General features: G+C 37.0%; 1 pseudogene; it reads left to right on the top strand.

Moving 5' to 3' along the window:
• LOC108714983 overlaps positions 1-26,382 on the top strand; it is a 143,081-nt pseudogene that overhangs the window by 61,154 nt on the left and 55,545 nt on the right.

Raw genomic sequence — 26,382 nt, 5'->3', positions numbered from 1 at the left:
GAATTGTAAGTTTTATCCTACGGGGAAAGAACAAGTACTGTGCCGAGCTCAGCAGTTTGTTCCCAAAGTGATATTAATTTTCTGCTTTGAAGTGAATCTGTCTAGTTATATACATGCCAGCACTCTCATAAGCAGCAAAACCAGACTTTTCCAAAGGAAAGAAAAAGTGTTGTTGGGCCAAACAAACAAACAAAGCTTGAAGCAAATATACAATCGAATCTTGATAATGATGCGATTATAATAACCCTACAGTAGAAAGTTTGACTTGCATAGCTACAAGCATACCTTGTGGGAATCTTTTTTTTAAGGTCATTGGGATATTTGTTTTCTGGATATCATATGGTGCCAGATAGATACAGCAACGCTTGCAGTTGTTTGCTAGGCTTAAATCACAGTGCACAAGATAGAATTACAAAATTCTGAAATGGCTGCCGAGTCCAAAATTTCTTGTACAATCTGCAGTCTGAAGGCTTATGAAATGATTCACTGAAGAATTTTGCAACACAGCAACTTTGCTGCCATATCCCAGAGAGACTGATTTAGGGAGAAGTAACAAATAATGATTTAGAGAACTTTGTTTTAGTGTTCTGTGTTGAGAGTTGGTTGTCATCTTAGTTGAAGAATGTACAGGCTATAAGGAGTGGCTATGTTTTTGGACTGACAAACTGTATTATATAGTAGGGACTTGTTTGTACCTTGTGATGGAGGCTCTGTAAACTTATACTACTTTTAATTAGTTATGCTTACAGACACCAGCCTGTTCAATTCAGTTTTTTGAGCTGGAGCACAACTTGCTTTGAATGATTACATTTTACATGCAGCTGTATATATTATACAGGTATGGGACCTTTAATCCAGAATCCAGAATCCTCGGGACCTGGGGTTTTCAGGATAACGGATCTTTCCGTAATTTGGGTCTTCATGCCTTATGTATACTAGAAATTAATTTAAATATTAAATAAACCCAATAGGCTGGTTTTGCTTCCAATAAGGATTAATTATATCTTAGTTGGGATCAAGTACAAGCTACTGCTGTATTATTACAGAGAAAAAGGAAATCATTTTTGAAAAATTGGATTATTTGGATAAAATGGAGTCTATTCTGTAATTCGGAGCTTTCTGGATATCGGTTTTCCAATTAAGGGATCCTATACCTGTACTATATATATGTATATTAGTATATAGTATAAAATCGTATTTTGCAGGTAATTTGACATATAATTAGAGTTAAAAATAGCTACCCTGTTGTAAATAGGGGTTGCAGATCTAATCTCTCTGCAATTAGATACCGCAACAAACCAAGCTGTTCATTGATTTTGACATTATTAAACGGCAAATGTAATTATTATTGAAAGTGGTATCTGTCCTTTGCTTTTCCCTGGGCTGCTGGCATCACTTCATGTAACATTAAAACAATGTAGCAATAGTCAGCTCTCCTCAAGCCAAGACTTTTCTTACAACAATGCAGTGCACATTTCTGTGGTTCTCTTTACAGGTCTGCTTATCACAGAACATGAATTGATTAGTGGTACATCGTTTCAATTGAGCATGTAGGCAGAATCAGTGATGATGAAGAGGAATAGCAACATGTGATATTTAATTTGCTTTAAATTTGTAAAATATTATTTCAGTTTATAATCCAAACCAAAATCCTTATCAAACACTTATTCCTAATAATAATTCCAAATATTATAATTTTATAAACAGAAATTGAGTTTTTTTTTCTTTTACTCACTATATCATAACCAGTTTGAATTGCCTAACATTTGGATGCATATTTATTGACACCTAGAACTAAAGCCTAAAAAGAATGTCATAATGATGTATTGTATACACATACATTTTTCATCCTGTAAACCAGGGGTCCCCAACCTTTCTCATCTGTGAGCAACATTCAGATGTAAAAAGAGTTGGGGAGCAACACAAGCATGAAACAAATTCCTGGGGTGAAAAATAAGGACTGTGATTGGCTATTGATGGCCCCTGTGTTGACTGGCAGCCTACATGAGGCTCTGTTTGGCAGTACATTTGGGTTTTTATACAACCAAAACTTGCCTCCAAGCCTGGAATTTAAAAATAAGCACCTGATTTGAGGCCACTGAGAGAAACATTCAAGGGATTGGGGAGCAACATGTTACTCACGAGCTACTGGTTGGGGATCACTGCTGTAAACACAGAACTATACTTTTATGTGCAAATGTTTTGCTTCTGCTAACATGTGCTTTTGCCTGTTCATTTCCACTTAATTGCATTTTGTTATTAGTTGTTATGAGATCTAGAGCTTAATTAAATAAATTTGTTTTCTTTTGTTCCAAATGTAATTCTTAATCGCGCATTTATGTTCACGTGAACTATAAAACCAAAGGAAATGTTCTAAATGTCGATGTGCATCTGTTGTTCAGTACAGGTCTTTATCTGCTTAATGTAGCAAATCTAGCCCTTGTATTCTGACAGTATTTTTTTATATTTGCCAACAATGTAGCTCACCTGCATTTGTAATAAAGGTTGTTTTCATTCAAATATGTAGTATATTTCAATAACTTGTTCTCATTTTCGTGCAGATCATTATTATTTCAAATGTTTATCATTTGAGTTTGTAGGACTTGAATTTAATTTATTCTTTTAGTAGTCACAGTAGAAATAATGCCATTATGTTATATGATACCAACTCTGTTAATGCTCTGAAAATGCTTATTTTTGTCTTTTCTTTTCAGACTGTGTCTCCTGTTCATTTTGCTGGAGGTCTTTCACCATAAATCCCCCCCCATACAAAGAATCTTCTGATTCTCTTCTATTCGAAATGAAAGCCAAAGAAGACAGTGATGGTAAATTTCTGTTCTTCAGAGCAGTGGAATTATTTTTCCTGATCTATTTCCAGGGTCTAGTTTTGTTAAAGTGTGCATATGTCTGTGTAAACAATTAGTTTTAGATTCAGACCGCACTGGAAAGAGATTGGAATGCAATGCGAAGCATAGCCAAAATGTACCTTATAAAAGGGCCTAATGTACTGCATCAATAGTCGGCCACCCCTGAAAACTGCTGCAATACCACATGCAAACCCTTAGGTTGAGTTCCTTGTTGTTAAAGGAGAAGGAAAGCTCCAAGACGGTTTATTGCCAACAGATTAGCCACAATAGTGCAAGCTAGAATGCTATATTTATTCTGCAGAATGCTTTACCATACCTGAGTAAACAAATCTAGACACTGTCTCTGTTTGTTTAGGATAGAAGCTGCCATATAAGCTTGGTGTGACATCACTTCCTGCCTGAGTCTCTCCCTGCTCACTTACAGCTCTGAGCTCAGATTACAGCAGGGATGGGAGGAGGGAGGGGAAGAAGAGCAAACTGAGCATGCTCAAGCCCTGCCCTGGAGGTTTATGCTGAAAACAGGAAGTCTGATTCAGAAGCCCATGTGTACACAATAAAAGGAAAGAAATGCCGTGTTTCTTTTGACAGAGGACTCAGAGCAGCATTACTTTGAGGGTTTACTGATGTATTTATATAGACCTTTCTGATAAAGCTTACTTCGTTTTAGCCTTTCCTTCTCCTTTAAAACTGTAGTCTAGTGTTACCACTTGCCAATCTAGTTCATATTGGTTAATGGTGGCATTGGTGGCATTGCTGCTGTTGTGCCACATGACGCATGACAGCACAATCAGCATGTGCAGTCTGCAAAGTGAAGGTGAGAACGTGTCCATGTGTAGCAGTGGGCAAATAGTTGGAGAAAGTGCATTTTTTTGCTTTCTACTCTGCCTGTTTCAATCCATGGTTTATTTGGCCAGAGGTGGGTTATTAGAATATTTGGGGTCAGACAAATCATAAGGGTAGTAACCCATACTGCAATATTGCTGTGTGTTGGGGTTCTTGGACTCTGGGTGGACCCCTGCAGAACCATGCTAACAGGCCCGGACTGGCAATCTGTGGGTTCTGGCAAATGCCAGAGGGGCTGCTATAAGGTGCCATAGAAAGTCAGTATTTAGTGGGCTGGTGGGGGCTGTTTGGGCCTCTGTGTGGGCTGATTGGGCCTCTGTGTACCTGAAATGCCAGGGCCTATTTTAATTCTGCATGCTAATGCCATTAACCTGCAAGCTAGTTTGCTACCACTATCTGTTTTGTTTTCTGTATAATCTTTGTGCCATTGTTATGGCGGCAGCACCTTGCATCATGGCTATTTCATGGCCTTAGTGGGCCCTGTTGTTCACAATAGCAGGGTATAGACTCACCCAAACCCCCTCCCAAGGTGCTCTGGAGGGACTGACATGGAACAGGTGTGCCCAAAATCATGCAGGGCTCCTCAACTGCAGCAATTCAGAATTTGAAAAAATGTAATGGCACAGCGCCTCTTGAATTAAAAAATACTATGTTTTAAATCATTTAAAAAGGTAAGTAGCTGGAGTGCATATGACGCGTAATGCATTTCGGAACACCCCTTAATCATAGGCCTATTATTAAGGGGTGTTCCCGAAACGCTTTAGGCGTCCTATGCATTCCAGCTACCAAACTTTTTAAATGATTTAATAAATAGTATTTTTTACTTCAAGAGGCAGTGTGCCTCCAGGGGCAGCAAAAAAGAATTCATAATAAACAGTATACAATCTTATATCACAATTTTTTCTGGTACAATGGGGATTACTACCTTCAAGTCTGTGGGGCCATGATGGGAACAAGGTATGAGCCCAGTTATGCTAATTTATTTATGGGTTTCTGGGAAAAAACTATTTTAGAACCCATACTACTGGACGCGTACCTTTTGCTCTGGAAATGGTGCATAGACAATATTTGAATTGTATGGAAAAAAGGGGAAATAGAACTAAAAGATTTTATACAAAGAATTAATATGAATGATTTTGATTTAGAATTCACACTTAATTACAGTGCAAAAATCTTGAGTTCCTCTACTTACAGATATACATAAAAAACAAAGAAATACAGACACGCACTTTCTTCAAAGAAGTAGATACGAACAATTACATGTTAGCCTTCAGTAATCACAATCCCCAATGAATTAAAAATATCCCAAAGGGACAATTTAGAACGATAAGAAAAAACGGCAGTGGTCGAAGGGATTACGATATGCAATCAAAGATCTTGAAAAGTAGATTCATAGAGAAAGAATATAGGGAGAGTAACATAGAAAAAACATATGAAGAAATAAGAAAACTGGATAGAAATCAAATGCTGGAATATAAAAAGGAAAGTGAAACACAAAACAGAAAGAAAGAAGAGGACAAGATCAATATGTGCTTTGCGACACAATATAATTCAAGGACAACAAAATTCAGTAAAATCATGGAAAGACATTGGAACGTATTAAGCTTGGACAAAGAACAAGACCCAATTCTCCCTAAAAAAACAAAAATTATTTTCCAAAAGGCCCCAAATTTAAAACAAAGGTTAGTACACATGTGTAGTGCGAAGGCTGCTGGGAGGAACAAGGACAAATATCCAGGTTTCTTTCCCTGCAGCCTTTGAAAGGCATGTAGATACGGCACAAAAACTAAAACTTTTACAAGCCAAATAACTGGGGAAACTTTCCAAACAAAAGATCTAATAAAATGCGAAACTTCTAATGTTATATATATATATTGGAGTGTCCTTGTGGCCTCCAATATATAGTAAAAACAAATAGAAAACTACGGGAGAGAATAGGAGAACATTTAAATAACATTTGTAAAGGAAACATAAAACATTTAGAATCAAACCATTTTTTAGAGAAACATAACAAAAACCTGGCAGGCTTAAAATGGATAGGAATAGAGAGGGTTAAGAAAGATTGGAGAGGAGGGGATTTGATTAATAAAACGCTACAGAGAGAGAGCTGGTGTATACACAGGCTAAAATCTCTGGTTCCACTAGGCTTAAACGTTAATTTTAACCTTAGGGAATTTTTAGAATAATGTGACAGTATTAGAAGCCCAATGTAACATTTTATTGTAACAGTATCGTCTTTACCTTTTAAAATGTTATTTTGGAAGTGGAAACAGATGTATGTAACAGATTGATAGGATACCTCAGTGGTAAAGCAAAAATGTACAGGACTAATAAAGTTGTTTAAAAACTTGTTTAATAATCGTTGGGGATAAAGGAGTGACGAGTAGGAGGAGACGTCATCACTCTGAGAAGAAGCCATTAGGCAAAACGCGTCAGCGAAGATAACTACGCTCTGAAGTTGCGGAAGCGCACTATTCATATGCGCACTGGATTCTGAGGGACGCCGAGGAATGGAAAGTACAACACGGAAACGCACACAGCACTTTTAAATGCGGTTTCACAAAGAATGTTTGTGAGTGTGATTTTAAATATTTATTAAAATTGATAAAAGCGCTTCTGCACATGTCTATTTATCTCTCCACATAAGCGATAAAGGAGGAAGCCCAAGAACAGAACAAAACAGTTTCTATATCAACACTTGCCTTGACTCACGTCTTGTGAGTATAACATACCACTGGGAGCATTGGGATTCCAGTGGTCGGTTGCTATACCACTATCTCCTTAAGTTACGTGTTCACATATAGAAATCACTAAGGGTGCAATTTTGAATTGTAAAAATACTACACTGTATAAACTTTCTGTTATTTCCCCCCTCAATAAACTTTTGGTTTTTGAGGAATACAGCAATTCAATTTTGAAGAGTATTTTGCACGGGCAGAGGAGAGACTACTAAATTGCTGGACTTGGGGATACCACAACTCTGGGACTCAAATTTATATTTGGACTAAAAAGTTAGGTAGCTGGAGTGCATAGGACGCCTAACGCGTTTCGGGAACACCCCTTAATCAACAAATGATTTAATAAATAGTATTTTTTACTTCAAGAGGCAGTGTGCCTCCAGGGGCAGCAAAAAGTCTCTCCTGGTAGGAATGAATAGAAAATGAGTGAGTTTTTCTGTGGTGAGTTCTAATCTCACATTTTGATCAATCTTAATGTGTAATGAGCTCCACTTTACCACTAGATGTCACTGTTGTCAGCAGTTAGTAGATTTATCTAATTAAGCATGTAAACGTAATATTTTGTAAAGGAATCATTATTCCTTCAGTACATTTAGGATATTATATATATTTGAGAAGTAATATATATTTTAGTGCCATTATGTGTAGAAATTATGAATAAGCTACTTACTAATAGATTGTAAGCTTTTCTGGACAGGTCCAAGTTATTATTGACTAAGTAATATTGAAATAAAAAGGACAATTGAAAAAGGACAATTTACAGTGTACATTTTAACTAAACATTATATAGCTTCCATTATAGTTACCACCACATAAACTCCATGTTTCTCCTTCATCCAGTTGTTTAAACAAGCATGTATCCAGGGGTGTAAACTTATAGCCCAAATTCATTTTGAAAAATTCCAAAGTCATATGAGTGTTTAAAGGCTACATGGGGCAAATCGTTGATCAAATGGTAGAAAACATGTATGACAACAGTTCTTGCTTGTTGATTTATCAGAAAGGGGATGCTGAAATTGCCTCTCTTCGCAAAGACATAAATTACCTTTCTCATGAAATAGCTTTCATTTACATTTTGTACACTAGTGTTAATGTTTACAGTAAACAAAGAGTTGCCACTTACCAATGAACATTAATATGTGATTTTAAGAAGAACTAAACCCCCCATGGAACACCAGTCCCGCTTAGCTGCCTTCCATCAGCCTCCCGCACCTCTCCCTCCCTGCATAATGTATTAGACAGAAAGTTGCCCCTTTTTAAAAAATCTCAGGAGCATGCGCAGTTGAAGCCGATTTCTGACTGCCCCAATTGTGCATGCTCCTGCAAACTCAGGGGCAGGGCCGGAACTAGGGGTAGGCAGAAGAGGCATCTGCCTAGGGCACAACTGAAAGGGGGTGCTGGGCAAGTACCTGTCTTCTACAAAAGTTCAGTTTAAGGGGTAAAAGGCTTTGGCACTGGCCTAGCCAAACGCCAGCAATTAATCCAAATACAAAAAAATGGGTGGCAACTCTACTTCCTCCCCTCCCCTCTGACGCTCTCCCTCCCCTCTGACGCTCTCCCTCCCCTCCAACGCTCTCAACCCCCACCAGGCTCTCTCCCCCTGCCTCCCTTCCCTCCGGCGCATGCGTGCTCACACTGTGATGAGGAGGGATTGGTGTACGCACAGTATGGACATGATTTTTTTTTTTCTGGTCAGAGTTTCAAAGGGGAAAAACTTACTTTTTTGAGATAATACACACAAATTTTTCTAAATTTATTAAACCTTGATGTTGTTAAAAATCCGAATAAAAAAGTACTCCAACTCAGACGTGCAGAGGTCATGTAGAAGTCAATGGCAGATGTCGCATTGACATTTTGAAAATATCCTGATCTACGCTGGGTTTCATTTTCGTTTCGGTTTCGTTCAATAATCCAACATTTCCATGGTTTTGGCTGTCAAATCCAAAAAAGTTGCAGATTTCTGGCGACAAATCTAAAAAAATCGTACATTTCAGATTTTTTTGCGATTTTATAGAATCTTTACCTGCACAAGAAATTTTCGTAAAAATGTATTGATAAATAGTGGGGTAGGTATTTGCTGATTTGGTTGGTTTTCAGAAAATATTGAGAAAATTCCGGATTTTGATAACCCCTTCAGTGTTGTGAGGAGATCCGAAGAATATGGGTATGGGAAAAAGATAGTGCTAGATATGAGAAGATAGAACTCTGCTGCGCTGTTCTGCATTTTAGGCTCCGGTATTTGAATAGGGGCAACTTTCTGCCTAATATACTGTGCAGTGAGGGAGAGGTGGGCCGATGGAAGGCAGCTATTGTTCCAAGGGGGGGTTAAACTCTCCTATAATCCATCAAAATAACTTTTAAAATGTAAGTTTGCATAAAATGTCATCTGACATGATCTATCTGATAGATAATAACCTTTTTGTATAAATATGAATCTGACTTCTAGTTTCTATTTATTTACTTTTTATTTAAATTATCATTAGTTTACAATGCTAGCTGTAAATTCCAGGTTGTTATGTCGGTGTCAGACTTACCGACCCGGGGGGAACCACTGGCGTTGAGGAAGACAACCCTTACAGCCCCCTTTACAAGTACAACCCCCAATTATCAAGAGAGGTTCTCAGTAAGCACCTTGGCGTCAGCCGTAACAGGTCCTGGCGTGGAAACCGGCAGGAATGAAGGTCTGCTCTGGTGATGAAGATAGGCCACGTAAACCCCACAACACTGAGAGATCAGGCAGGCATCCCAGTAGACAAAAGGAGAACACAAGGCTGGATACCAAGGGGTTAATTCGGAGCGTGGTCGGTCAGGCAAACAAGGTCGGCAACAGTAAATCAAAGTCTATACGAAGGTGCCAGGGGTTAGTGTAACAGAGTAGTCAGATAGCAGGCAGGGTCGGCAACAATGAATCAAGTCCATGCGAAGTATCGGGGGTTAACACAGCAGAATAGTGGAGAGACAGAAGCAGAGTCAAAAACCAAGTTCAATAGAATTAGAGAGTCACTTACTCAAAGTGTAGCCAGGAAACACGATGTCCAAGCACTGGGAAGCCCTCTGTGCTGAACTAAATGGTGTTTTGACTGCGTCATCACGCTGCGCAACCCGGATCCCTGGAACCAGCGCCATGATGCCCTTGTAGTGATGTCACTGACATGCACCACGCTGTTGCTGGAACACACTCGACGTGCCGACCGGACCCAGTAAGTTCCTGACAGTCGGTTACTTCATTGATATATTTGCCATTTCTTACAGTGCAATATTATATAATAAATATTTTATAACTTCATTTAGTATCAGGATACCTTTCTATGAAACAAAACTACAAAGATTGGTAAATCCTTTATTAGATCAGTCTATTAATTCATGTCAGTATATAATATATACCACCCACACTGAAACTAGTGAAGGGGTACAGCAAAAAGAAAAATGATTTCAGAAATACCTGGCTAAAATGATAAAGTGCAAATTAAAGAGCAATTAGATTATAGACAGATGTTTTGCATCTTTGCACCAGATGGGTCTGCAGCACATTATAATAAACACACTGTAAATCCTTGTGGTAATGAACAGAATAATAAACCTCACATCAGCATTACTTGCTGAGAAGCTCTGGAGTAAGTGCTATTGTTTAGTACTGTGTGTTTTGAATAGAGATGTTATTCCAATGCAAGCAATGTTAGGCAGTCCAGGAAACAGCAGCTGTGGAGCATCAGTGGGTCAGATGCTGGGAACCAGCATTTTGATTCTCCATGTACTTTTATAGGCTGCTTTCATCTACTGACAGATGTGATTTTAAGCTTGAGCAGGACTTAAAATTAGTGTAATTGATCACATTTCATTGCATAAATACATCGTTCATTTTCCTGCAAAATCCCAGAACAAAATAGGCCCAAGGTCATCAGAAGAAATACAGGAACAGTGTCTGTCTGAGCAGGGTACTGATTTTTAGAATCTTATAGCCAGCCGTTTCTCAGGAATGCTGAGTCCCTGAAGTGCATCGATTTCAAACAATGGTGCAAGGGGGATTTCCAGGTAAGCTTTAGAATTCATTCTTGAAGATTGTGTTTGCCTGCTTGGGGAACTGGTTAGTTGTTGTAAAATGTATTTTTAGCTGTAATCGGTGGAACAATGTACACTAGTTTATTATCACGTTGCTAAAATGAAGGTACGTGCCTTATTATACCATAAATTTGTGCATATACATTATGTTTATGTTGCATGTTCCGTTAGCAGTGGTAATGAATTGTACATTTAACATGTGCAGTAGCTTTTAATATCAAGCAGACTTCCTCTGGTACGATACTCATTATAAAGATCTTAAATATGCATTTTAATGACTCCAGCTTTTTCAGAAACCTTTAAAAAATGGAGCATACTGCTGTTTAGATTTAAAAATATGTTTATGATCTATGTACAAACTACTTTTTCGCATACTAAGAAATAGCTGCAATGTTTAAATTAAGGAATAGCTCACAGTGATGGAAAAAAAAATCATGCTTGCACCATTTGTGCTGGATGCAAGTGCAAAACCCAGGACCCAAAGATGTGGCACGTTGGAATGCTTTAAATACTGAGAGCTTTGCATAAAAAAACAGTAATATACATATGTTAAAGCAATTTAACATTTTATCGGTGGTCTTAAAATTCATTCCCTTTCCTCATTTGGAATTTGGAGTAATTTTATTAAGTGTAGATACACTACTATCAGACACAGCTAATGCATCACACTACCTTCTGGCAACAATAGATGCAAAGATCCGATCGTACGAATCAACGTACGATTGGACTTTCCCATCTCCCGACCTGCCACTAACCATTCAGATCAAAGTCTTACCATTCCGATCAAATAAAGTAGTAAAAGAACAGATCAGCCAATGTACTACCTCTGACAGCAATCGTACCATAGTTATGTCTGACAAAGCTAGTGACTCAAAATCGTACGATCGCCAATAGACGCAGAGATATTATCGGCAGCCAACAGAAATTTTCTAAGCTGTCCGATCGACCAAAAGACCGATCTCCGCCGGACGAAAAATGACGGGACTCTCCACACATCGTCCGAAAATTGTACGAATCCACGATCCGATCGTTGCGTCTATGGCCAGCTTTAGAGTAGGTGGAGGTTCTTGAGATCAAAATTCCTCCTTGTTTTCTCTGCATTAGATAATAGCCCATTTGCTTTTTCTATTCCATTATTCACTACAGTTACCCAAAGCTCTAAGTTTCTGTAACCTTTAGCTGACACCCATCTGTGCTCCTATTCTTGCTTGACTTTTGAAAGTATGGTACTGATTAAGGGAGTGCAGTGTAAAAAGTATGTCCCCTGCATTCAGAATTGACTGCCTGCTATTTACATTGTGTTGATAGAAAAGAAAAATGCTCACCTAGTCAACTTTCCTCGCTTTATAAATGGAATTGCGTTTCCTGGAACTTATATATATTTGAGAACAGAAGAATTGCAAATTACACACAAAATATTGTGCATATAATAATTTGATCTTGTGGAATGTTTTTTTATCTCTAGTTTTATGTTATATTTACCACAATGGCTTTGTTTCATAACACTGCAGCTGTTAATTAATAAGGTCTTTTTTTCGATTAATCCAGAATTATGCTTAGCAAACACTTCTTGTTTGCATATGAAGGAAAATAATATGTTTGCTCTTTACATTTTTTATTTATCTTCAGAATATTCAGAATATTATTATGAACACAGATGTATATTCTATTTATGTGTTCTGCCAATGTCGGATTGGCGACGCAAGGGCCCACCATGTGACCTGATCTCCAGGGCCTCACTCACCACCACTGCCTACCAGGACACATTTCCACAGACCCCCCCACTAACTATGCAGCCAGTTTTTTGACTGGCTTGTCTGACTTTGACTGTATTCTGCAGATTTAATAAATGCTTTAATACATGCTTTATGGGAGCTCTGCTTCCTACCACTAGTGACCTGAAAGTAAAATGTTAGCATAGAAAACCTGTGGCCTTTTAGCAGATGCATAGACAAGGTGTCATGTTTCCTTGATGTGAAAATGCATGTATTCTTGAACATTCTCAGGACTTGTCTATATTATTGATGTATGATGTAGAAGGGTTGAAGCAGAGATTATGTTCACAATTGACTTTATAGACATTTCCTTTGAGAGGATGTTGTAGAAACCCCATTTTACGTTTTTGGGGGACTAGAAAAAAAATGGTGGGAATCTGGGAAAATGCATTATATATAGTGTTACCACAAGAAACTGGAATATCCAGAAAAGCGTAAAATCAGTATATGTAAAATGTTACTTTTATCTGCGTTATTAGAGTTGCATTGTACAACTTCCACTACTACAGTATGCTTTAACATACACTTTATGGTAAGGTAATCATGTATAATCTGGAATGCTTAAAGGGGCAATACACATCAGAATGATCCAGATATATAGGGCTTATAATAAAAAATGTGTTTTCCTATTCCTTTAATTAAAGATATGTACTTTCTTTTTTTCCCTTCATTATAAAATATCATTAAGTCACTGTTTTGTTTTTATCCCTACTAACTCCTCCTACTTTCCCCCGGAATCAGAGAATGATATCTTAATAATCAAGCCCCTCCCTCCTTTCCTCCAGCTGGCTTTTTTATGTCTCTGTTTTTCAAATAAGAATGCCATTATACAAGGGTTTTATAATGAAAGGGTCATTTAATTCTCCTTTTTGCCACAGTTGCTCTGAAGATCCCAGGTGTACTCAAGTGAAAAACTGTTTTTTAAAATGTCTCTGTTTCCACTAGGAAAGCATGTAATTTCAACAAAATCTTTATTCATTCTGCTTATGTGGAACATAGGTGCAGATTTCCCTACCCTGATATAGTTAGCTCCTGCTGTATTAGGAAGTAGAAGTTATACTGCTGGGAAAATGCTTAAAGGGTATGTAAACTTTAAAAACAAGTTAATATAAATTGGTTAGGGTGTTTTTCATACTCTTTTGCAAATTACAATATATATGTTTTTCATTTCAAAAATATTAAGCTCTTTTTAACTGCTAATATAATGTATTTTGTGAAAACAGTGGAATTAACCAGCACATGGCACTGTTAAAAAAAATTATGATATTGCCAGTTGATAAACATCTTAATTGCTTTGAAATGAAAAAAAAAATGATTAATGCAAATTACTTAGGAAAGCACCCTGAGCAATTTTACATTTTTTTTAAGGTTTACGTAGTTTACTGCAGCATTCACAACCGCCTTACTGGTCACATACAGTTCTTAAAGACAATTTTATGGTCCACATAATATACATATTGCATATTGTCCCATATACAGTGTCAGTATATTATTGGATATATGGGCTATTTGACGTACAATATAGATAAAATTAAGCAGCGTGGCACTATTGAGTATCTTTAGTATTACTGGACATAACCTAAGTGAGCACTCCAAAGCATTTTCTCTATTAACGGCATATGAATAAGGCAAATCTTACCCATGTTTTTTACCTATTCGAGTTAAAGTTCTAGTTAGTTTTTATTGTGTCCATTATGAAAATACATGAGCACATATGAGGAAACTGGGCGTATAACTTAGTAATTTAGAAAACATGCCCCTGCTAATACCCTGAAATGCCAGGGAAAATTGGTACTATGCATTAACTACAGTATAGCCAGCACATTCTACACTCTGAAGAACTAAACCAATCTAATAAGTAGGGAGCACCTGGGAAGTAATTAGTGTGTATGCATGTCTCTCCCTGTTCAGCAAAATGAGACCTTTATAACCTATCTTACCATGCATTCAGTGCTTGGTAATATGTTTGCTGTGTCGACATGATACATGTGCTCCTACCCTGTCATGACTTTATATATTTGTTTTGAACTGTCCTTATTTGTACTCTTCACCCTGCATGGTTAATGACTTTGCTTGTTCACTTAGTGAAAATGGAAAGAGAATCACAAAACACCAAATATGTTGCAGGTGGGGAACTTCCCTTATTCTTTATTGTGACCACCTGTGCTTGTTCACTGCCTGCTTGCAAGCCTGGAATTGTGGAAAGACCACCTAGGCCCGGCCTAGGGCAGCCCAACCACACCCACATTAGTTCAAAAACACTGGGGATGTGCTGGAGACACAATCATTTTTTAAATTTCCTGTGCGACAATCCCCATTGCTCCAGTCCAGATGCACAAATAAGTGGAGGGGACAGGGGCGACAAACTGCAGTGGGCCTTGGGGGGCCCACTATGTAAATATGTTTGATATTGCCATGGATTTTTATTGCCTCAATCTTATGGTACTTTGCCTTGTTTTATCCTCTGGAGCAGCTTTATCTGTAGTAAAAGTCATATTGGGGAATGTAATAAAAGTCGGTAACGGGAAAAATATTCGCAATGTGAAAAGTTATGCCTTTGTGCAAAAAATTTTGCACAATTTTTAGCTAGAGCTAAAGTTAGCTAGAGCTAAAGCACCCTCTGCTCCTGTTGCTGCTACTCATTCCCCTGCTCTCAAAGGAGTTGCTTTCTTGTGCTGTTGTTTTACTGCCTGAAACTAAGATACCAGTGGGCACTGGAAAACGTTTCACTCCTATCTGAACAACTCCCACACACTTTTCACTTCTAGACTCACACCTAGTACATTGAACAAGTGATATTGATTATCTGTGTGATTCAAAGTGAACCAGAGGCTTGGGCTAACCTGCTTCATGAACAAAACAGCCCTTTTCTGGCACATGACACTCTGTTGAATAATGTGGACTTTAAATATATAGTGAATAAAGTACCCCTATTGTAAAATATAAGGATATTATAAGTTACCATATAAAAACCATATAATGGTGACCATATAAAAACACGAGACTGAAGGTTTTTATACAGGTCATGGAACTCCGAGGTAACTTTTAATATCCTCATATTTTGTAACTGGGGGTACTTTTTTTATTATAATACACAAATTATAGTGAGTCATGTGACAGAAATGACATCAGAACCCACCGTTTATAACTGATGACATCAGAACTCTCCATTTAAAAGGATATAACTTACAAGATATTCATGGCTTTTGTGTATTAATGGTATATAATATTTTGTCTGGTTCTCTCTGAACAACTGCAAGATGAATTGGCCAAGTTTAGGTTTCTGAATCTCTGAAGGAACTTTTCCAGTTCTCCGACATAATAATTGATTTAGATTCCTGGTTTGTACTATGGATGGCTGTGCACTTCTCCCTTCGGCAACATGGGACTTTGGGAGTTGAAAACTGTGGAGTGCAAAGAACAAGCCTGATATGCCCTCATTGAGGTTGGAAATATTGGGCTGAACCAGTCTTTTGCCACTTATGCAAGTGGTCGAATTGAGGACTGGATCAGTAAGCAGGTGAGGGCAGCAGACTGGGAAATCAAACCAGTCTAATTGACTGCTGGCAAGGAATAATAAATAATTTTGAAAAACTATAATGTAAACTTCAGCATCTCAAAGATTAGTATTAGGACCTGCAAACCTGGTATTTCCCTGCCATAAAATTTTCCTTTGATTATGTTGCATAAATGAATTTGGTATAAGCTGTGCTTTTTACAATGGAAGTGATCATGTGCGCATGCAAAATGGTAATTTGTGATCCTTACGGCTAATATGCTGTACATTTATTTTTAATGGGGGCCTTATATCTTTTGTAACCACAAAATATTTTCTACGTTATGTGTGTGGAAACACATGATGGGTTTCTATTGAACTGCACAGAGTAAAAAGTATAATTCTAAGGAATGCAGATATGTAACTTTTTTTTTTACCTGAACAGCAGCTGCCAAAATGCAGTTCATGTGAGGACCTTTTTCCTGCTTTGTAGCATAATGTATACTAGTTCCAAGTATGTTGGATTAAAATATGAATGCCAAGATGGAATTCTTGGGAAGCTTATTAGAGCTGCCTTGGTTATACAGTATGTACTGATGTTGTGGATATTGTATTTTTTTTATAGCAAAGTCACGTTGACACAGAGATTGTTCTTCATTTACACCAGTCAGCATTCTGATTCCATTAGTAAATCACCATAGATATCACCATAGATATACTAAGCTGACCCGTGGGAACATGGAAATTGTTTAGCGACAACTTTGACAGTGGAGGAAAGACTGCAAATGTTATAGTTTGCGCAAGTGTACAGAATGTGTAATGAAATTTCTTACTGAAAATGTTATGTTTGCTCCAAAAGATTAAGACACCTTCAAGCAGGGCCAGACCTGCTCCCCGGCTGACCAGCTGTTGCAATGCGTTTTTTTTCCGCGTGCGAATTGAGGGAATTTAGAGGTCAGGAGGGGGCCTCCGGGTTCTGCCAGGAGGGCCCTTTGTTTTGCAGCCTCCGATGGCCCACAAGGCTCCAGTCCAACCCTGCCTTCAAGCACTTATTAAAAGTGCTCAATTAAAATTCACAATGCAATTACAGTCTAAGGAAGAATATTACATTAAGAAATTAACATTTTTATTGGTGCAAATTGTTTTTCTCTTTGCAACTTTTATTACATTTCCCCCTTGTTATATATTTTTTTCATTTATTTGAACTTAAAGTCAATCAGAAAAACGAGCATAATCAGAAAGAAAGACAATAGTTACTGCTAATGTTTGTGAATCAGGTAATTGCTGAAACAAAAACAATACCTAAATGAAGATTTTCAATATTTTCTAGAACATGTTTTTACACTTTCTTTAGTTACTTTCCGTCTCTCCTGAAGCATTTTTTTGTTGTTTTTTTTTACTCTAAAACATAACGTTTTTTTATCAGGTCCCCCAGAGCACTTCATATTGATGATCTGCCTCTCAAAACTATTCTACAATGCTTCTCACTGAAGTTCTTTCCCCTAGAAGCCTTTCATTATTGCTTTTAAAAACTGGGCATAGTGGCTCTGAGCATTGTCCCTGTTTACTTTTGAATTATGGTCCATTCTTCATTAGCACAGTTTCTGCTGCCACACAAAATGTGCAAACTCCTTCTGGATTTAATCATTGTCTTTTCGGGTGCTTCAGTGTATTAAAATGGTCCAGTTGAATGCAAGAATATTGATGTGTTGAACTTGTGATATACAGTCAGTTTGCAAAGCAGCCTAGGCTCTTACTAAAGACGAGCGTGACATTTACCTCTTAAGTGCTACCTGCTTATATTATGTACCATTGAGGTTTGACAGCATGGTCACCACTTTGAAGAATTTCAGGAATATTTAATGCAAAGACGTGTATGCTGAGTGGAGTCTGTGGTCTCCCAATAACTGTCTGAAGTCTGCAGAAAAAGTAATTTTCCTCTATGCTCACAATTGGCCCAGATTTAGAATACTGATTTTCTCTGATGGTCCCCTTTCACATTTGAGTTTTCAACAGTATTTAATATTAATATACTCCTGCTCTACTACTTCTCAGCTACTGTATTGCTATGTTTTCCTCAACCATTATTTGTGCTAAGGACTTTGTAGTTGGTATATAAATTGTTTATGGCACCTCTGATTCCTCTGGTTTTAAAATATTAATGTGTTTTCCATGTTGAAAGAACAGAACATACAAGGCATTTCATCACTGTCATAGTTTAGCAATTTTAACTACTTTTGGGAACAAACCAAAGAACTCGTGGCTAGGAAGCTAGTGCATTACCCTATGGACCATCTAAGCCTGTCATTGCCAGCATGAATGAGGATACTGTACAAGTTTGGGTCTAAATCTATAACTAAGCCTATGTCATTAGGGCATTTTATTTATTAAAGAAACTCCAAGCGTTCTTTAAAGGGGACCCGTCACCCCAAAAAAACTATTCATAATTCTATTTTGTCACATTAGTCAAGCAAAATGAACTTTAATTACACTATATAAATTATTTGAATCTTGTTTCCTTCAATCTGGGAATTCATAATTATAGCAAGCAGGCAGGAACCATTTTGTGGACACTGTTATTAAGACAAGCCTTGTATCATCTCAGAATTAGTGATGGGCGAATTTATTCGCCAGGCGCGAATTCGCGGCGAATTTGCGCGATTCGCGCCGAGCGCATAAATTCGCGAAACGCCCGCGAAAATTCGCGGTAAAAAATTCGCCGGCGTCGGAAAAACGAGACGCCGGCGCCGTTTCGCGAATTTTTCGCCGTTTCGCGAATTTCGCCCGAAATTCGCGAATTTTTCGGCGAAGCGAAACGGCGCAAATTCGCCCATCACTACTCAGAATCTTGTTTGTGCACCAGAATGGGGGACCTGATGTCCATCCCTATGCCCTGGCTACACAATTAAATGGTTAAAAGAACAGGGGAATGTGGGGAGAGCAGTGATTTCTAGCAAGTGCTGAATGGAAAGTGAAACTAATTGTCTGCCCCGCCTCTATGCCCAGGGCATAAAGGAGGGGCAGACAATATTTGATTGACAGCTAAGATGTTTTAATGAGCTTACAACGGCTATGAATGCTTTAATAAAAAGTAGAAATTGGATTTCATGTTTAATTTGAAAAGGACTTTTAATATACAGATTTTTGTGTCTGGGTGACAGGTCCACTTTAAACCCAAAGTAAGACAAAAAGAACATGCATTGGGCTTTATTCTAACAGCAGAAAAGTACTTTATTCTGAATGTTATCTGTAAAATAGGACATTGTTACATTGCATTTTTTTTCATTACAATTTAAATGTGTTAGGCTTAAGTACATTTTTCCATCTCCTGGTACCCCAAATTGCTTCAGACTCCACAGCTCTGTTTGTGCTGTGCTTACGTACATCTGTTTTTTTTTTTATCACCAGTAGTATTTGGCTTTTCCCAGTACATGGCTTTTCTCTTAACTTTAAAAAAATTTCCTCTTGCAAGTTCTTATGTGCTGGATCCCTGGATAGCTTTTCAGTACTGGTGATCAGAATTGTTGACATAATCATCAGATCTAGGATTGTATCAAGCAAGTATCAAATTTTTATCTGAATTGTAAAAGCAGGTGATGGCTGTTTTGTAATTTCCCTTTCTGAAAGCTGCACATGCTTGTGATTTTCAGCAGTGCTTCTCAGGTTCTGAAGAGTCACTATATGACCACATTTCAATAAATATTCATAGAAACACAGTTTTATGGTATATTGTTCCACTATTTTACATTCAATACTTGATCAAACATTTAGACAGGACTGGAGGCAAATGCCAGTAAAGGAGATAATTCTTGGTCTGTGTATTTCAGCAGACCGATTTTTAAGCCCCATCTGGCATTAGCCGTAGAAATTGTAATTATCTAACTGGCATTATTTAATTGGTTTAAGAAAATTAAAGGAATCTTTAAAACAGAATGCATTGATTTTATTACCATGGTGAACAAGCATATGTTCCCACAGAATAAAATTAATTGGCCTTGTTAACAGCTTGTACTAACAAGGTGTTATAAAAATCTCTCAGAGGCATTGTAATTTCCAAAGCAGCTATACTACAGTTAAAGGACAGTGGTCTAATTTTGCTACATCACATGCAGTGGAAGCATATTTGCAATTAATCAAGATCAGTAATGGTAAAAGTTTTGCTTAAACCCCATGCACACGTGTAGCCAGATTTCCAAGTGGTGGGTAATTCTGCTGCAAGCTCATGTCAGTGTCCATAAAAATGTTTTTGGAATGTAATGCATAAATGCATTTATCCTGGAAATATCATTATGTTTCTGTGCTACTTTAATTTGTGTTCAGCCCAATATGTGTTAATATTCAGTTTCATTTTTGTAGGAAAGTGACCTAAGTTACATATTTGCATGTGGCAAAAGTATGCGAAACTCTAGGATTCTCAGTTCATTCAAAGATGAAAATAGAGTTAAAAGTCAGAATGTGGAAAAGGAGTTGTGGAAGGAGCTAAAGCAGGCAGTTCATAATAAAAAGTTCATCAAGTTGAAGCTGTTGTAACTCCTATTGACTTCTTGCCAGCTTTTAGATTCTGATTGTTACGTTCTAGTAAGGTTTTTTTTTGCTTAATTCAAGTTTTTGGAAAAAATTTGCATTTGTGCGTTTTTGTGCAGAAAAAATTTAATTAAAATCTTAATAAATCACCAACTTACTGTACCTGAAATGGTTTGTTGCTGTTGCTGCTTAATGGGGACACAACAGTTACTGAAAGCAAAGGTGTACATATTTTTGCCACACACAAATATGCCTCTTTTAAATATTCACCTCAATAACTAAAAATATTATGTGTCATGCTGAGGCCTACTGCAGCAGTTCCCAAACTTTAGGGCTGCCCCCTTCCTCCTCAAGGAGAGTTTTGCTTTGGGGCAGGGTGAGACAGGCTGAAGACCAATCAGGGAAAGGTTTCAGGAGAATGTTGATTGCCTGTTCTAGATACTCCTGAAGATCCATCCTGGTAATCAATAAGAGTAAGATTCTGATATATGTAATAAATGGATGAACCCTAATGTGGACTTTTTCACATTGGGGTGGCACTGTGTTTTTGTATGAACATCTTTACTCTTCTCTAGAGCCCTGTGAACATACAGTATAACATTCCAAGATGACATTTCATGGGTTTATGCTTTTGAGTTTTTTTGTTTTCCCTGTAATCATTTGTCATCATTTTTATATTTTGTATGCTCTGCTACCCTTCCTCGGTAGACTCTCATATCTTCCTTTCCTCCAACTTCTCCACTTTTTTGTCATATCACACTTTTCTTTCCTTCTCTTTCTCTCCTTATCTTCTCTACCTTTAGTAACCCTAGGGCTTTAATTCAAAAAGTTACTCAAGTATTGTCTGATGGCTCCATGTCAATGTGAAATTCCCTGGTGGCAATATACTGGATTTACATAAACCTTTTTAGACAAACTTTAAGGGGAAATTAAAAAAAATGTTTTGTCTTTTTTATTTTTTAGATAAAATAAGGCAAATATATGCTGACCTCCCTGGAGATTTGCATATTATTGAACTTGAAAAGGATAAGAATGGACTCGGACTCAGCCTAGCTGGTAACAAGGACCGTTCTCACATGAGCATATTTGTTGTAGCAATAAACCCAGATGGACCTGCAGGACGGGATGGAAGAATTCATGTTGGTGATGAGCTCTTGGAGGTACTTTTTTCCCTTAAAATAAAGCTGAAACCCATTATAGTGTAAGTGAAAACTTGATACTAGTTTTTTAAAATTATTGATTAGCTTTTGTTTAGTTTGTCTGCTTCGCAAATTTGGCACCAAATGTGATATGTAGGGATGGGTGAATTTTTTCTTGTATGGCGCCATGCGGAAAAAAAAGGGGGGGGGGAGTGGTGGTTCTTTCTGAAAATACATTTTTCATTCAGACTCTGCTAAATATTTAACATTTTGTCAGTCCTGCACCTGTATCTTACATTTTCCTTTATTTATTTATTTTTTTGCCCCATTTTTCTCATCTCTTACCCCTTATGCAATATTTCTCTCTGTCTTGCTCTTTTATTCTATTTAATCTTCCAAGACATAACTGTTTTTTTTTGAGAAGTGTGTGACCTTTATATGTCAATGGTATATATGTAATGTAACATGCTGTCAAGCAGGCAAGTTAATGTAACAGTCTGTGTTTTTTGTTTTAAAAGTAATACAGTAATATGTATCTGCTTATCAGTTTTATAAAAAGATACATAAATATATATATTACTTCTGTTTTGAGCACAACAATTTTATTTACAGAAGACTGGGACGACAAAGGGGGCCTCAATTGCACCATCGTATGACAATTTATATATGCACCAGTATGAAATGGTTAACAATTCAAAAGTTTGGCAAACAGTTAATTTGCTATAAAAGATTTATTGATGACGTCTTTTTAGTGTGGGATGGTGATCAATTTTAATTTTGTGAGATGATCAATTATCTAAATGCTTTACCGACTCCAATTAAGTTTACAGCTTCTTGTGATTAATGGACTGTTCAGTTTTTGGATGGGGAAGTTTGGCGTGAACATGATAAGTTACACTATTTCCTGTACCGGAAATCCACAGACAGGAATACTTTGCTACATAGATCTAGTTGTCATCCTGTCACACTTAGAAAATCCATTCCTGTTTCACAATTTTGTCTGGTCCTACGAAACAATTTGAATAATGAAAGATGTGAAATTCAGATTAGGGAAATGTGGGAGAGAATTAGAGACAGAGGTTATGAGGCTAAAGCCCTTAGAAAAGCTCTTGATTTGGCCTGTGAATAGTTAAGAAACCTACATGAAAAATCTGGAAGTAGTCAGATGACTTTTGTCACTAGGTACAATACAACCTCAGACCAGGTAAGCCGTTTGGTAAGAGACAATTCGCCAATTATTAAGGCCGATAAGGATTTGGCCAAACTCTGTCCTAATGATGGCATATATAAGGGGACAAAATCAACGTGATTTGTTAGTATTAAAAGACCCTGTGAAATGTTACCAGAGACAACAGTCATCTTGGCTTAAGTCTGGGAAACCAAGGTGTTTTAGATGTCCTAATTGTATTTCATGTAGATATATGTCACCAGGAGCAGTATTTTACCATCCGCAGACAGGACAAAAAAATTAAAACCACACACCATATCACATGTGTGGATGGACATAGAGTTGCCATCAGCACAGCATTCAGGGATTGTAAATCAGTGAAGCCTGTGGCCAAGCACTATCTTGAAAAGGGCTATAGATTACCCCCTTTTAAATACATTGTATTGATCCTGTACCTGAACCTAGAAGAGGAGGGGAAAGGTCCCAAATGTTGTTACTACGTAAGACATATTGGATAAAATGATTGGATACTTTAGTGCCTAAAGGCCTGAATGAACAGTATTACTTTAATTGCTTTTTAAGCTCGAAATCTTGGCTGTGGAAGGTTTTGCTGATTCAGGATGCTGTTAGATTGAGAAATACTACCCGCATATTTATTATAATGATGTTATTGTAATGACATTTTAGATTTGAAAATTAATTGAAACGTTGGTCCCCTAATAAACCTTTGAAAGACCTATTGATTTGTCCAGTTTGGTTGATTATGGAGTGCCGTCACCGTTAGAGATATTTATAAAAAGTTTACAGACTGGCACCCAGCATTTGGATTACACTTTTGGTTGTGCGCTCCTATATATACACACACACACAGATATATATATATCAGCTTCGTAATGGCACTCAAACTGGTATATATTGGGTGCCTGATTAAAAATTTCATGTATATTAGTATGGAATGTATATAATGCACAGTGATTGTGAATAAATCTATCACAATATGGTGTGTGGATCTTCCTACTGATTTAAATAAGTACATATATCCTGTACACAGGTATCTAATATATATATATATATATGTTTTTGTAGGTCAACAATCAGATAATTTTTGGAAAAAGCCACCAGAATGCATCTGCGATTATAAAAGGAGTCCCTTCAACACTCAAGTTGGTGTTTATAAGGTTAGTTTTCCAAAAACATATTCAACCCACAAATGTTGGTTTTAAAAATATATTTATTATTTACTCATATATTTTAATTGTTTCCTGGAAACATTGGTTACTAGTTGATAATGTTGGCTTGTGCCTTAGACTTTCCATGAAGACAGCTACACAACAGTTTCTTCCTGCCTCACATACTTGCTACTGCAAGCCCGTCAGCATGCTCCTCTAGCTTAAATAAAACTGTTTTAGAACTTGCAAAAGAGCTTTTTGCTTTAAAGGATTATGTCCAATCCTCTTAACCTTATCTGGCCAGAGCAGCAGTTTGAATATGATCCTACCATCAAGTTGTTAAAGCTTTGAATTGCTTTAACATACATGTATTATTTATTAATTAATAAGTTAAATGCTGTATATTGTGTAATGCGTGATTTACAAATACCTCACAACTATTTAAACCATACATTTTAGATTAAAATTTTGAAATAGTATTTGTGTAATCTTTATAAGATTTGCAGTTTATATGAAAATGTATTTTCATATATTATCACTTAGAAACAAGTGTTTTGTAGATTTTTACCTGCAAATACTACCTGAATCTGTGTCTATTACCTGCTATTAAAAGAGGCCTAGATGGACTTTGGTACGAAGGGGCATACAAATCTATGAGGAAGTAACTTTGTAGACACTTATTTGGTTTTGATGGGTAATTACAAAAAAGGTGTGAGACTTTACCATCATATTGGCATTTACAGAACCACATCAGTGTCCTGTAACTGAGGTGGCTGACTCAGCATTCACTCCCTGCAGAACTTTTTGAAGGGTGCCATGCATCAGAAAGTCTGAAGGTAAATTACAGTTGCATGGAACTCTGTCTTAAAGTGATACTGACACAAAAAAACTACTTTTCAAAATATGAATGTACATGAAGGGGCAGATTTATTAAGAGTTGAATTGAAAATTCAAATTCGAAATTCAAATTATCAAATTTTTTTATGGTCAAAACTTTCAAATTCGACTAGGGAGCTATTCAAATTCAATTTGAGTCTTTCAAAAAAAAATTTAATTTGATTTTCGAGATTTATCGTACTCTGGCCCTTTAAGAACTCAAATTCGACTATTCGCCACCTAAAACCTGCCCGATTTCTGTTTTCGTCAATGGGAGAAATCCAGGGATCAATTTGGAGTTGTTTGCAGCCTTCCCAACATTTGAGGTTTTTTTCGGAGAAAAAACTCAAACCGAGTTTTTTTAAATTTGAATGAAATTCGATTTGAATTTGAATTGAGTTTTTGGGTCAATTGAATTCACCCGAGTTAGAAAAATTAGATTTTTATTTTAATCCATTTCAATTGGTAGGATTTTGAATTTATGGCAGTTTAGGGGAGTTTTTAAAAGCTCACATGACCTTTCAGAAATGTGCCTCTAAAAGTTATCTATATGTCATGTTGTCAGTTTTTTTGCTGATATCTGCTTTTGTAAATAATTGTTACTTTAACTTCCGAAACCCTATTGTTTTATCAGCCTGACTGTCCCTTCTCAACCTGTCAGTTAGAGTTTCAAACAGACTACGGTGGCACAAATATATCAGGCTTTCATAGAGGAACTTTGGGGATCTGATAGATAATGTAAAAGTATCCAAAAAATGCTTGTATGGTAAAATTGTAAAGAGCATGCTAGACAATGTTATGATAGATGTAAAAATGTTTTAATTTCTGGTGTTGGTATCTCTTTAAAGGGATACTGTCATGGGAAAAAACATTTTTTTCAAAATTAATCAGTTAATAGTGCTGATCCAGCAGAATTCTGCAGTGAAATCCATTTCTCAAAAGAGCAAACAGATTTTTTTATATTCAATTTTGAAATTTGACATGAGGCTAGACATATTGTCAATTTCCCAGCTGCCCCAAGTCATGTGACATGTGCTCTGATAAACTTCAATCATTCTTTACTGCTGTACTGCAAGTTGGAGTGATATTACCCCCCTCCCTTTCCCCCCAGCAGCCAAACAAAAGAACAATGGGAAGGTAATCAGATAGCAGCTCCCTAACACAAGATAATAGCTGCCTGGTAGATCTAAGAACAACACTCAATAGTAAAAACCCATGTCCCACTGGGACTCCTTCAGTTACATTGAGAAGACAAAACAGCAGCCTGCCAGAAAGCATTTTTCTCCTAAAGTGCAGGCACAAGTCATCTGACCAGAGGCAGCTGGGAAATTGACAAAATGTCTAGCCCCATGTCAGATTTCAAAATTGAATATAAAAAAATCTTAATCTGGGAAAGTAATTTGACAAAACAATTCCTGTCGAAACAAAAATCATTTGATCTTTCATGGAAATATTTGTACTGTACTATTTTCTTATAATGTTTTTTTTTTTAAATGACTTTCAACAAAAGAGTGTATTTTCTTATAGTGTCAGTTACTGAATAAGCTATGTACAGTATCAGATTTTCTCTTACAGTAAATCTGTGTTAAGAAAGTAGCATTCTAGTTGTCATAGTGTATTTATGAGTTCTGAATTATAGCATCTGCGCATGAGTAAATTAACCAATAGTGGGTGGTGTAGATCAGATAACACTAATTGTGTAAATCTTCCTGCCAACAATCGTTGTTT

This window comes from Xenopus laevis, chromosome 4S (assembly GCF_017654675.1).
Source record: "Xenopus laevis strain J_2021 chromosome 4S, Xenopus_laevis_v10.1, whole genome shotgun sequence".
Classification (NCBI taxonomy): domain Eukaryota; kingdom Metazoa; phylum Chordata; class Amphibia; order Anura; family Pipidae; genus Xenopus; species Xenopus laevis.
Note: the sequence above shows the minus strand (reverse complement) of the source record. Positions and strands in the feature narration are given on the sequence as shown.